At 41.8% G+C, this 14,406-nt stretch overlaps 1 non-coding gene across 1 annotated transcript; it reads right to left on the bottom strand.

Moving 5' to 3' along the window:
* Positions 1-315: 315 nt before the first annotated feature.
* Positions 316-387, bottom strand: TRNAD-GUC (transfer RNA aspartic acid (anticodon GUC)). The gene has a single exon. It is a non-coding gene; the product is annotated as a tRNA-Asp (tRNA).
* Between the last annotated feature and the right edge of the window lie 14,019 nt (positions 388-14,406).

Below are 14,406 nucleotides of genomic sequence, written 5' to 3' on the forward strand. Positions count from 1 at the left end.
GATGTTGCCAAACAACAAATCCCATTACTGCCAGACAGTTTATTACATCTGAGGATGATGGGAGTTGTAGTTCAGCAACATCTAGAGAGGCTCAAATTGCCTGCTCTCTTTTTGTCATTTGGAAGGTGATGTTTAAATATCTTTCAAACACTCAATTTGTAATTGAAAAAGGCACATTAATTAATTAATGTCACGCGGGAGACCGGGGTTCGATTCCCCGACGGGGAGCCGTGAAACAACATGGGAAATGGATCATCGGGGGGGGGGAGACACTTCCCCCCCCCCCGATGATCCATTTCCCATGTTGTTTCACGGCTCCCCATCGGGGAATCGAACCCCGGTCTCCCGCGTGACAGGCGGGGATACTTACCACTATACTAACGAGGAGGAAGTATACTTACCACTATACTAACGAGGAGGAATAATTAATTAATTAATTAATACTTATCTGATTTAACTCAGAGAAATATAACAAAGGAAAGACAAAATATAGTCACTCTCATAGTGTGTTAGTCTGCTGCAGAAACAATAACGAAAGAGTCTTGTGGCACCTTAAAGACTAACACTTATAGCATAAACCTTTACGGACTAGAGTTCAGGTATAGAAAACTAAGTTGAATAAGTTTACCTTTTCTGGTCTCTTTTCTCTATATCCATGTACATACATAACATTCACAAAAAGGGGAAATGTAAAAGCTGCAATCAAATGGATTTACAGAGCACTTTCTGGAAGTATAATCAAAGCAGAAGGCAGATAAATCCTGGAGCCTTAGAAGATGGTTTCCATTCTGCAAGATTAAAAGATAGTACAGTATTGCAAATTTCACCAGTATTCTGAAAAAGAAAGCCCAGCCTCCCAGGTCCTACGAATAGGGATATTTTAACTAGTTATCCCCCCCTTCCAAAAGCTGTTTCATCAAAGATAACAAATATTTTGGAACAGAAAAAGAATTTTGCCAAGAGCTGATAAGTATCATAGGCAGCCTGTGGGGGATGAATCTTCAAGTTTGGTTGAATAGAGTTCCTTCTAAGTGATTTAAGTGTTCTTTAGCATTTGCAACGTGACTCTTAGAGAAAGGCCATGTTTCCAAAACCTACAAGCTACTAGTGCCCTCAGCTCCTGCCTGTAGGCTTCCAGCGGCATCTAGTGGGCCACTGTGTGAGACAGGATGCTGGACTGGATGGGCCTTGGGCCTGATCCAGCAGGACTGTTTTATGTGCTTGTGTTCTTATGTACATGAGACTGTCTCTCTTTTCTTCACAACTTACTCACTCCATGAGCTGTAGTTCTTTATTGCTACCAAATAAAGCATGACAAAAAGAGGAGAGGCAGAACTCTAGTACAAACTGGCTTTCACGCAGGCTATAGGGTGGAGACTGCCTTGGTCGGCCTGATGGATGATCTCCAATTGGCAATTGACAGAGGAAGTGTCACTCTGTTGGTCCTTTTGGATCTCTCGGCGGCTTCAATACTATTGACCAAAGTATCCTTCTGGAACATCTGAGGCCGTTGGGGGTGGCACTGTTTCACAGTGGTTCCGCTCCTACCTCTCGGACAGATTCCAGATGGTGTCGATTGGAGATTGTTGCTCTTCGAAATCTGAGCTTAAGTATGGTGTTCCTCAAGGCTCCATACTTTCTCCAATGCTTTTTAACATCTACATGAAACTGCTGGGAGAGATCATCAGGGGATTTGGAGCCGGGTGTTACCAGTATGCTGATGACACCCAGATCTACTTCTCTATGTCAACTTCTTCAGGAGCTGGCATAACCTCTCTAAATGCCTGCCTGGAAGCAGTAATGGGCTGGATGAGGGAGAATAAACTGAAGCTGAATCCAGATAAGATGAAGCTACTTATTGTGCGGGGTCAGAACTCTAGAGATGATTTTGATCTACCTGTTCTAGATGGGGTCACACTTCCCCAAAAGGAACAGGTTCACAGTCTGGGAGCACTTCTGGATCCACACCTCTCCCTGTTTTCTTGGGTTGAGGCGGTGGCCAGGGGTGCTTTCTATCAGCTTTGGCTGATACGCCAGGTGCACCCATTTCTCGAGATCAACAACCTCAAAACAGTGGTACATCTGTTGGTAACCTCCAGACTTAACTTCTGTAATGCGCTCCATGTGGGACTGCCTTTGTACGTAGTCCGTAAACTTCAGTTGGTTCAGAATGCGGCAGCTAGGTTGGTCTCTGGATCATCTTGGAGAGACCACATTACACCATTGCTGATGGAGCGACACTGGCTGCCAATAGGTTTCTGGGCAAAATACAAAGTGCTACAAAGGCCTAAACAGCTTAGGCCCTGGGTATTTAAGAGAGCGTCTTCTTCACTATGAGCCCCACCACCCATTGAGGTCATTTGAGGAGGTCCATCTCCAGTTACACCAACTTGTCTGGTGGCTACACAGAGACGGGCCTTCTCGGTTGCTACCCCGAGATTGTGGAATGCGCTCCCTACTAAGATACAATCCTCCCCATCTCTGGCAATTTTTTTAAAAAAATCTGGAAACTCATTTTTTCAACCAAGCTTTCTCAGCTTTTTAAAATTTGTTGGTTTTCATTTTGTGATTGATTTTAAATTGTTGAATTATTTTTACTTCACCTAACCTATTTCACAGGGTTGTTGTGAAGAGAAACCTAAGTATGTAGTACACCACTCTGGGCTCCTTGGAGGAAGAGCAGGTTAGAAAATGTAAAACAAACAAACAAACATTTAATATGTATTTTAATTGTTTTATGTTAACCGCCCAGAGACTAAAGTTTGGGCGGTATATAAATGTGATAAACAAACAAACAAACAAACAAACTAGTTAGGGTAGCAAAGGGGTGGCAAAAAACGTAATTAGAGGAGTGAGGATTTTACTATACATTACTTACCGAGGTAAGGTAATGTTTCTTTACCTTATTAATGAAGCTTGCTTGGCATTTTCAAACCTATTCAGAAAATGGGCCAGATACCTCATAGACAACACTGGGTTTCTTTCTTTGGGATTAGGCCAAACCTCCAGTCTGTTTTGCAGGTGACTTCCTGTCCAAGACCATGTGGTAGGAAAGGCTGGGGTGAGGAGAGGGGTCAGTACCAGGCCAGCTGAAATCTGCAGGAGAGATGATCCTACACCCTGCGGCTGACGGGCTGCTGTGACTTCTGCTGCTAGTTCTGGGGTAGAGGAGTGAGCGAATGAAGCTTATTTATTCATTTATTTAGATTTGTTTTGATTTATATACAAAATCAAATGGCTCAGGGAGGTTCAAAAATGGCTCAAGGTGCTTTACATCAAAATATAAACAAACAAAATAAATGGAGGCTTTTAAAAATAATTAATTCAGGCTATTGGATCATAATATACAATGGCTGTGTGTTCTGATACTTTGCTGTAGAGTTCCAGTTTGGGACAGATGAGGGAGCAAAGGGGGGAACAGGAAATATTTCGGAGGAACAGTAGCTACCCCTTGCTACTCCTTTGGAGTCATATCTGAAGGTCACCTGTGAGGTTGATTTTATTGTTTAGTTTTCATACCACCTTTCATAAGGAATCCCAATGCAGTTTCAAAAAGTTAAAACTATAATAAAATGCCATAAAAATCACATTTAAAACTTAAAATCGGTTAAATAGTAAAAACCATAAAACTGGGACAAAATACCACACACACAAAAACCCAGCCATTAAAAAAAAAACACAAAACACCAGAAACAGGAAAGCTGAGGGACCAGGCAGCCCCTAAGGGGTAAAAGCCTGAACAAATAAAATGATCTTTAGTTGTTGTTGTTGTTGTTGTTGTTTTAAAAAAAACAGCCTCAGATGTCAAAGAGTTATATACACTGGGATATAATCATGACCTATCCAATACTAAGGACTTTGGAATTGCCTTGCATCTGATGCCCTTTTGCCCATTTGAGATAAAGCAAGCATCTGATTAAATGGGTTCTAGCCCCCAAAAGCTTACACCAAACTAAATCTGCTTCTCTTTAAGGTGTCTCCAGTTTGTTCATTTGTTTGTTTGTTGTTTGTTTGTTTTCACTGTCTAGTTCAGTTTACAAGCACAGTTTTTTGTATATAAAATTTGGATATAATTGGACACAAACCTTATCCTAATATGCACCTCAAAGAAGAATGAGAAGCTGTAAGAATAGGAGAAAAGACCTCTGTGTGTATCAAAGACAATGTACCATTTTGTTTTATAAACGGAGACTTCCTTGCTTTCAGAATAGTTATGCTGATCCTCTGCTATATTCTCTCTTTTATTCCATTAAGTCATTTCTTTAATGATCTGGGTTGACCCCCAAATACATAGAATTGGAAAATCAAAGAGATAAGAATAAATGTGAAGCTATCTTACAGACAATTTCACTCCACCAAGGAATTATATAATTGCATGCTATTCTCAATCACACTTAGCATATGTTTTAACAAATGGATTTTAGTGTCCAGAGAACAGTAAAACTCCCTTTTCCCTCCCATGCCCCATGGGATCTAGGCTGTAGCTTTCATTTGAGGACATTAATGGAAGCTTCCTAACCAGTGTGAGTTTTCTAAAACAATGACAACTCAAGGTCATTTCTCTTAAAATGAAACATGCTCAATATCATAGCTGAAAAAGGCATAGATACAGCACAGAGACATACTTGAAGATGTCAATCAGATTTGTTGGTACTTCTTCAAATCTGAAATTTAATGGGGGCATTTATGCTAAAAGGCATTAACAAAATCAAGAAATCAATTTCTAGTAAAAAGCATTCAGTATGAAGAAGAGCAAATGTTCTTCCTATCTCTGGATTTTTTCCCCTGTCTTACAGACATTGCAGGAAAATACAGGAGACTTGAAGCTGGTTTATTGATGAAAAGTGGCCAAGGACATCTATATTCTTGGAAGCTAACACTAAGAAAAATTCCAGAGTGTTGCCCACTGAAAGATAATATGAAGTCAGCACAAAAATACATTTATGCTCATCTCAGCAGGACTCTGGAGCAGGCAGAAAAGACACACAACGCTACGAATACACACAAGACGATATCAAGATAACCATTTTATTTATGGGAAATAAAAACAGATGGCATAATGATGATGATGATGATGATGATGATGATGATGATGATGATGATGATGATGATGCCCCAAGTGAGGCACTACCTTGGCACTACCACAGGCTCAAGATATGGAAGAAGAATGACCACCAACTGAAAAAGTTGCTCAGGCGCAGGTGGAGGAGGTGTTGGAAATAGAGGATGCCACTGTTGCTGAACTGTTTCAAAATCAAAACCAGGCAATGTCCCCTTTGCCTTCACCTCAAAAACCCAAATGCCGTTTAACAGAAAAGCCACAAGAATTAAAGCAAAAAATAACTGAGCACATAAACCAAACAACCACCAGTGTTCGACTTCCAGCTCTAAAAACAGTTGCCAAAAAAAACTTGCTCAGACATTAAAAGATGTCAGTGCTGCACGCAGAAATAACAACCAATAATTTGCAAGAAACAAACCAACTAATGTACAGTGCAGCAACAATAACAACACAAGAGCTCGGATATAAGATTAGTGGATCTGTCAAAAAAGAAAGTAGTAAATGGAAGATTTACTAAGATTTCCATCACCTAAATGGAAGATTAGATTAGAAAATAAAATCTCCAGGCTTAGATCAGATGCTAGTAAATTGAAAGATATGAAAGACAAGAAGTTGAAGAATGAAAACACAAAACAGTGTCTGATCCAAAAATACCACCTAGATTGAAGGAAAATTAGAGAAGTCCTGGAAATAATAAAGCAGCAAATAACAGTAGTGTCAAAGAAGATTAGCAGATACGAAGCCAGAATTACACAACACAGGCAGAATCTCCAATCCAGTCGAATCAGAGACGTTTCCACCAAAGCATAGACGGAGAAACTGCAAGAAACCTAGAAACACCAAATAAAGAAGAAACAGTGCAATTCTGGGGGAAACTATGGGACAATCCAATAGATTATAATAAAAAAGCAGGCTGGGTGAAAGAGTTTGAAAAATGTAACCAACAAATGCAAGATCTAATAATAACACCAGAATTAATAAGTGAAAGAGCAAAGAAAATTAAAAATTGGACTGCACCAGGCTAACAACTGGGAAAACTCATCTCATAATGAAAGACCCAGCAAAAGGTACAGTTCCAAGTAATTATAGACCGATAACCTGCATGCCAACCATGTTTAAATTATTAACTGGAATAATAGCAGATGAAGTAATGCAACACTTATTAACTAATAAGCAGCTTTCAGTTGTACAGAAAGGAAATTGCCCGAACACCAGAGGCACAAAAGACCAGCTGCTGATTGACAAAATGATTTTAGAAAGTTGCAAGAGAAGAAAAACAAATTGAAGTGTTGCATGGATTGACTACAAGAAGGCTTTCGACTCATTGCCTCACACATGGATACTAAAATGTTTAGAAACAACTGGTGTCAGCAAAAACATTCAGATATTTATTTTAGTAGCAATGAGCATGTGGAGTACACAGTTAACAATCAATGGTGAGACACTTGGACAGGTTAGCATTAGAAGAGGCATTTTCCAAGGGGACTCACTATCCCCTCTGTTGTTTGTAATTGCCATGACTCCACTTTTCACAAATACTAAACAGAACAGGCCTTGGATACCAAACATCTAAAACATCCAGTAAAATCAACCATCTGCTGTACATGGACGATCTGAAGTTGTATGGAAAGTCCCAGTCAGAAATTGAATCACTGCTAAACACTGTCTGTATATTCAGTAGCGATATAGCAATGGAGTTTGGACTAGACAAGCGTGCTGCATTAATAATGAAGAGAGGAAAAATAACAAAAACAGAAGGAATAGAACTGCCCAATGGAAGCAAGATCAAGAACCAGGAAGAGAAAGAACATTACAGATACTTGGGCATTCTCCAGGCTGATAACATTGCACACACTGAAGTTAAAAGAAAACCATACAAGCCATAAACACCTAGGCTATACTTATTATCAGATACACTGCAGGAATAATAGACTGGACCCAGGCAGAGCTAGTGACGCTAGATCGTAAGACCAGGAAAATAATGACCATCAATCATGTTCTGCACCCCCACACTGATGTGGATAGGCTATACCTCCCTTGCAACTCAGGTGGAAGAGGAATGCTGCAAGTCTATCAAACAGTAGAGGAGGAGAAAAGAGGCCTTGAAGAATATATAAAGGACATTGAAGAAGATGCACTTAAAATGGTCAATAATGAGAAACTATTCAACACCAATGAAAGAAAGCAGGCCTACACGAAAGAACAAGTCAAGAACCAAGCAGAAAAATGGAAAAATAAGCACCTGCATGGTCAATATTTGCACAATATCAGTGGAAAATCAGACATCACCAAGACCTGGCAATGGCTTAAGAATGGCAACTTGAAGAAAGAAACAGAGGGTTTAATACTGGCTGCACAAGAACAGGCACTAAGAACAAATGCAATAAGAGCAAAAGTCGAAAAATCAACAACAAACAGCAAGTGCCGCCTTTGTGAAGAAGCAGATGAAATAGTAGACCACCTAATCAGCTGTTGTAAAAAGATCGCACAGACTGACTACAAACAAAGGCATGACAAGGTAGCAGGAATGGTACACTGGAATATCTGCAAAAAATACAAGCTACCTCTAGCCAAATATTGGTGGGACCATAAAATTGAAAAAGTTGTCAAAAATGAAGATGCAAAAATATTATGAGATTTCCGACTACAAACAGACAAACATCTGCCACACAATACACCAGATATAACTGTAGTCGAGAAGAAAGAAAAACAAGTCAAAATAATCGACACAGCAATACCAGGCGATAGCAGAATAGAAGAAAAGGAAACAGAAAAAATCACAAAATACAAAGAACTACAAATTGAAATTGAAAGTCTGTGGCAGAAAAAGACCAAAATAATCCCAGTGGTAATTGGCGCCCTGGGTGCAGTTCCAAAAGACCTTGAAGAGCACCTCAACACCATAGGGGCCACAGAAATCACCATCAGCCGATTACAAAAAGCAACTTTACTGGGAACAGCCAATATTCTGCAACGATATCTATAATAACAGCAACAACATTGATAATAAAATTCAGCCATCCAGGAAAAGACTCGATGTCTGGATAAAACAAACCAGTCAATAACACCTGTCTGACTGTGTAAACAATAATAATGATTAATGGCTTACATGATGCACAGCGATATAGAGACATAACATTCCACTCCAGGACTGCTGCAGCAGTGCCAGGGTGCTGTTCAGAACTCGTCGCAGTTGTGTAATCCATGCTACCACAGTTGTTCCTATTGGCTGCAGTGGGAAAACCTGCCATAGCACTGCTTGCACAGCCACTGGCTCTGAACAGCATCAGGGCTGCTTATGAATCTGCAGCAGCTCTGGGGTGGAGCGTTACAGCAACAAAATGCTACACATCATGTAATTCGTGAAAAATACAATATTTATTTCCTACCTTAATTATACCTAATATTTGGCTGTTTCCTGCCAGACTTTGCTGGTGGTGGGGCGGGGAAGAAATCTACAAAATGAAGCAAATATGAAGCAAGCAAAAACAATGATGTCATTGTTAAAGCTGCAGAGGAATTCAGCTTCAGCCAAGAGCTGTCCAGGCAAAGAGGCACCACCGTTCAAAGTGGTGATGCTCTTACATTTAGCAGGGGCAAAGCAGCTGACCCTATTAAGCCCCAGCACAACATCCCTTCAGTGGCTGTTGCTAGTGTCTACCTTGTACTTCTTTTTAGACTGTGAGTCCTTATGGGCAGGGGTTCCCAACCTGTGGTACTCCAGATGTTGATGAACTACAATTCCCATCATCCCCAATCAAAATAAATAGTAGCTGGGGATGATGGGAATTTAAGTTCAGCAACATCTGGAGTACCACAGATCCCTTTCTTTAGGGGAACAGAGAACTATATTATTGTTGTTGTTGTTGTTGTAAATAATAGTTGTAAGTATGGTTGTGTGCTTGTTTATCTATATATGTATAGCCCACTTTGAACCTGAAAATAAGAATAAAAAAACTTCAACAGTGGCTAACCAGAAGCCTCTGGAAATCCCAAAGCAAGGCATGAAAGCCATAACCTTCTTCTACTGTTTATTGAATTTCTATACCACCTAATATAGAAATCTCTAGGTGGTGTACTGATTAAAACTGTCAATCCCCTGCAATGGACTTCAGTGGCATATTGCCTCTGAACTTGGGGATTGACTAATAGCCATTGGTTGACCTTTCCCTCACAGATATGTCAAAACTCCTTTTTAAAACATCTAAGCTAGTGACAATCTCTACATCTTGTGTAAATGATTTGCCCTCTTAGCTAATACCAAGGCTAAAAATGAGGGGCAAAGGGCAAAGGGCAGTATATCTCCTGAAAGAACAGCTCCTGCAAGAGCCCTAACCAACTTTGGTCTTCCTGAAGAGTTGTCTTTGCTCAGGGCAACTGTTACAAAGGTGTGGTTTTGTTTCTGGTGCCCTTGTTTATACAAAGACATAACACTGCAGAGCAAATCTGAATCACTTCATGTACATTTCCAAGGGGTATCTATCACAGTGTCCTTAGATACATATTGAGGTCATTCACACAATCAAAAACCCAGGTTTGGGAGCTGTGTGTGCTCCCAATTTTCAGTTGTGTGGAAGCAAAGTTCTATCCAGAAAAACCTGGATAGAAGTGATTGATTGGAAGCAAGGTAGGAAGAAAACCTGGGTAGCTTTCCCTCCTACCTTGCTTCCACACAGTCACTTCTACCCAGGTTTTCCTCTTTCTTTGCTTCCACGCACAACTTAAAATTGGGAGCACACACAGTTCCCAAACCTGGGTAGTACACAGATTTTGATTCTGTGAATGACCTCATTGTATTAGCCTGCACTCTGGACAAAGCAGGTTTTATTTATGAGCTTATCTGCTGCCAATTCAAAAAACTGTAGAGATACTCTATGCTGTAGAATAATGACTGTTAAATGCAAGCCACTAATCCATAGTAGTCCAGTTCCCAATTTTCTCTTGGTTCATATAATACTTGAGCCTGGCCTGGGAATATTTCACCAGTCATACACACACACACACACACACACATTTATAGAGTTCATGAGACACATACAGGCAATTGGTACATCCTTGGAATGCAGTGCCTCATGGTTTCCCATACTATAACATGAAGCTATGATCCAACAGGCTGCCTGGTGAGTTCCAGAAGTTTAGCAGGACGTCTGAACCATCCCTTCCAAAAGCAGCATCTAGCATGTGTAGAATGCAGAGGAAAGAGTTGTTGCATGCAAGGACAATTCAGTGGAGTAGAATCAGGAATATTAATGGTTTAATAGAATAGATCTTATTTACAGAGTGGCAAAGGCAGACTGCTTTCAGTGCTCTTGCTATTGGTTGTTTTGTTAGCCCCATCTCCACTCCAGGACTGGAATAAAGGTAACTAAAGCAACATTCAAAAGCTGGCCTGGTTCAAGGAATGGGTTAACCAAAACACCACAGCATTGTCTAGCAAACTGTTCTCAAAATATCTCTGGGAAACTCTGTGAGTAGCCCACATTGTAAGTGGGGGGGTGGGGGAGAGAACCCCATTGTGTACATCAGAAGTATTTGCATATGTCTAAGGAGCCACCTAGTGGCACAGAGGGGAAATGCAGAGGGTTGCCGGTTCAAATCCCCGCTGGTACTATGTCAGGCAGCAGCGATATAGGAAGATGCTGAAAGGCATCATCTCCTACTGCGCGGGAGAAGGCGATGGTAAACCCTTCCTGTATTCTACCAAAAGAAAACCGCAGGGCTCTGTGGGTGCCAAGAGTCAAAATCGACTTGACAGCACACTTTAATCTACCTTTAAGAAGCACCTTGGGCTATTGTCCTAGTATATATTGCTGTTGCTGCTACTACTACTATGAATATGTATATAACCACTTTTCAACAAAAGTTTTAAAAGGTTTGGTTTGAGCTGCTCTCAGGCAAGCCCATCATCTGTTGCAGGCCTGGGCATCCACCATTATAACAGTCACTGTCATGATTATCTTGAAATCTATTGTCTCTCATTACAGTCATCTACTAGGGAAATACTCAAGACCTTATTAGTGTGAGCAAAAAGCCCTGGCCGAGAAAGGAGAGGAAGAAGCTCATAGATAAATTGCTCTTTCTCCTGGCTACAACCTTATCAGAAGTATTCATTTTCAATTACATTTATTGATAAATTTTATCTTCCCTGTGCCAACAATGATAACACTCTTCTAGCAGCTTTGCTATCTTGTTTTGGGGCAATGCTAACCTATACACAAAAGCCCTTGCCACCCTACAGTGCCCATGGGGATTTGCCTATTAGCATCTCCTCCTCTCCCCTCACCTGACCGCTGCCTCCTGCTCCCGGCAGCCAGGCTGGGCCTCCGCCACCTCCTCACCCAGGATGGGCCAGGCCGTACCACTGCTGCCGCCTTCCAGAAGCCAGCCAAGGCCACTGACACCTCCTTGCCCCAGATGGCCTTGCCAGGCCAGGCCATCCTGCCACCGGCGCCTTCCGGCGCCCAGCCGAGGCCGCCGCTGCCTCCTTACTCGGGAAGGCCTGGCCAGGCCTGGCCGTCCTGCCACTGCTGCCTCCCAGTGGCCAGGCCAGGTTGCCGCCACCTCCTCACCTGGGACAGCCTGGCCAGGCCGTCCCACTGCCACCTCCCCTGGCCGTTTTGCCACCCACTGTCGCTGCCGCTGCTTCCATTTTTTCTCTCCCTTGAAGTCTCGCCCAAGGCCAGAGCTCTTGCAACCTGTCGCGAGAGTTCTGCCATCAAATCCAGGACACGCATGCTGGCTAAGCGAATTAAATATATAGATGGTAGAAAAATGGTGCATTGACTGGCAAGTCAATGGTGCATTGACAGGCACAGGTAAAGAAAATCATGATTGGGTGGGTGGGGGGAATCACCACAATCTAGAACCATAACACACACACTTAAATCTCAGTGAAATCCATGAGGTTTAAAGATGTCAAAATTTGTGCTGAATCATGACCAATATCCTAATAAAGAAGTTGCTATTTTCCTTAGCTAGGGGAATCATAGTCTTAAATGTCAGGAATGCTTAATAATATGTCCAAATTAGATATCTTTTTTTAAAAAAAATCTTCTAGCTTGGAATTACAAAGAATATTTTTCTTCCTCCTCTTCCCCTTCTGCATAGCATGCAATTAAAGCATGATCACAGGGTATTAGGAAAACACCAAGCTGCCGTTTTTTTACAAAGAAAAAACAACACTGGTTGCAGTCCAGGAAACTGTAAACAAAGGAGAAGGTTAATGGCTCCAGTCATTGTTTTCAGAGAGTGATGAGAGTGCTGGGGAGCAGAAGGTTCTCCAAGGGTCGACCAGCTGTTAGGTAGGTAGGAGAAGGGGCAGCTTCAGTCCAGGAGTTTGCTTCCTACATTGTTCCCAATAGGCAGTGACCATCTCTAGTAGCAATAGCTGGGATGAAGAGAGCCACCATCTTCCAGCCACCTCAAGGCTGCTGCAACTCTCTCGCCTTAAACTTGGTCTGACAAGAACATTAGGTCCTACAAGGTGACAATAGATCTATAAAGGCAGAGAAACAGTGAAAGCTCAGCTTAGGAGCAGACAAGTAGCCACACTAGCTGGAAAGTGTCTGGAGAGAAAACCAGTCAGTCAGTAGCTGGAGAGACAAGCAAGTAGAAAGCAAAAAAAAGCCAGTTGCTGCAGAGAAAGCAGCAAGAAATAGTGAAAGTAGTACCCACACTGGTTAGCAAGTAGCTAGAGCAACAGAACAGTGATATCATACTCATCTCCAGCAATAGGTGAGTGTTTCCAGCCAAAAGGTAAAGAACACTCTCATGAGAACTATAGCGACTACAGGGGCAATTCTTGTTCCTCCAGCTACTGATTAAGTAACTGATGCAATTACTATGTTTGTTTGTTTCCCCAGTTATATACTGCTCTTTCTCCACGGAGACTAGAGCGGTGTACATGGTTGATATGGGAGTTACACCGACCTCTGGATTCTGAGGAAAAGCCAGCTCTTCAACACGCATCTGTGAAGCATCTCACAGGGACTGCCAGGACTCGGTTTGGAAGCACCAGCTGAAGTCTGAGTATAAAATGGTTTCCCCTGGACACTCTCTAGGGAAACAGATCTCCCTGCTAAGCATGTGAGGAGTTCCCCCCTCATTTTACTCAATTTATCCCCCCAGCCAAACCTAATCACTAATATCTCCCCTCCATAGTGAATTTCCTCCCTCACACAAAAAAATTAAGGGAGAAGTCATAGTCTGCTCCCCTGCACTGTGCCAGATATGCAGGCTGTCTGCTGAGTGCATGCTCCATGCAGCAACCTGTTGCAACCTTACTGGTCGGAGGGCTATAGGCCACCTCCTGCCTCAAAGGCAGGATACCTCTGAATACCAGTTGCAGGGGAGTTACAGCAGGAGGGAGGGCATGCCCTCAACTCCAGCCAGTAGGCTTCTAGCGGCATCTGGGACCCCTGCTAACTTGGCAAAGAGGCACCTTTTAATGTGGTGATTCTCTTTTATTTAGTGGGGGAGAGTAACTGGCCCTATCCACCCCAGCACAGTACCTCCAGTGACTGTTGCTGGTGTCTACCTTATGTTTCTTTTTAGATTGTGATCCCTTTGGGGACAGGGATCCATCCTATCTATCTATCTATCTATTTATTTATTTATTATTTCTCTGTGTAAACTGCCCTGAACTATTTTTGGAAGGGTGATATAGAAATCAAATAAATAAATCATCATAATCATCTGATGGCCCACTGTGTGAAACAGGATGCTGGACTAGATGGGCCTTAGGCCTGATCCAGCAGGGCTTTCTTATGTTCTTATGTCATGTAGGAGCTTTCCATTTTTCCATGCATATTTCCTACCTGCCAACATTTCCATATTTTCCCATTTAGGCAAATGGGAAAATAGGGACATGTGGGCAGATGTGCACATTGTTGTTGTAGCACCAAAGCATCTGTATCCATCCAGATTTGGAAAGACGTTTTTTGGGCGGGGGGGGGAGACAAATTTTTTTATTGAACCAGCAAACTACCAAAGCATACAGTACGTTACCATAGCACAATTATATACAAAAGATTTGGAGATAGATAGATAGATAGATAGATAGATAGATAGATAGATATAGCATCAGGAAGAAAGAGATTGAAGCCTGCATGAATTCAATCAGCCTTGAAAAATGTGAAGTCTAAAAACTATGGGCACAATCTAGCAGAAACTAAGCATTTTAAACTCCCATTGATTTGAATGAGAGCATTATAAAATGAAATAATATGCTTCATTAAAATAAAATAAAATTGAGCCCCTGGTGGCACAGTGGTAAAACTGCCGCCCTGTAACCAGAAGGTTACAAGTTTGATCCTGACCAGGGGCTCAAGGTTGACTCAGCCTTC

The sequence above is a fragment of the Hemicordylus capensis genome, chromosome 4 (genome assembly GCF_027244095.1).
Source record: "Hemicordylus capensis ecotype Gifberg chromosome 4, rHemCap1.1.pri, whole genome shotgun sequence".
NCBI classification, from domain to species: Eukaryota; Metazoa; Chordata; class Lepidosauria; order Squamata; family Cordylidae; genus Hemicordylus; species Hemicordylus capensis.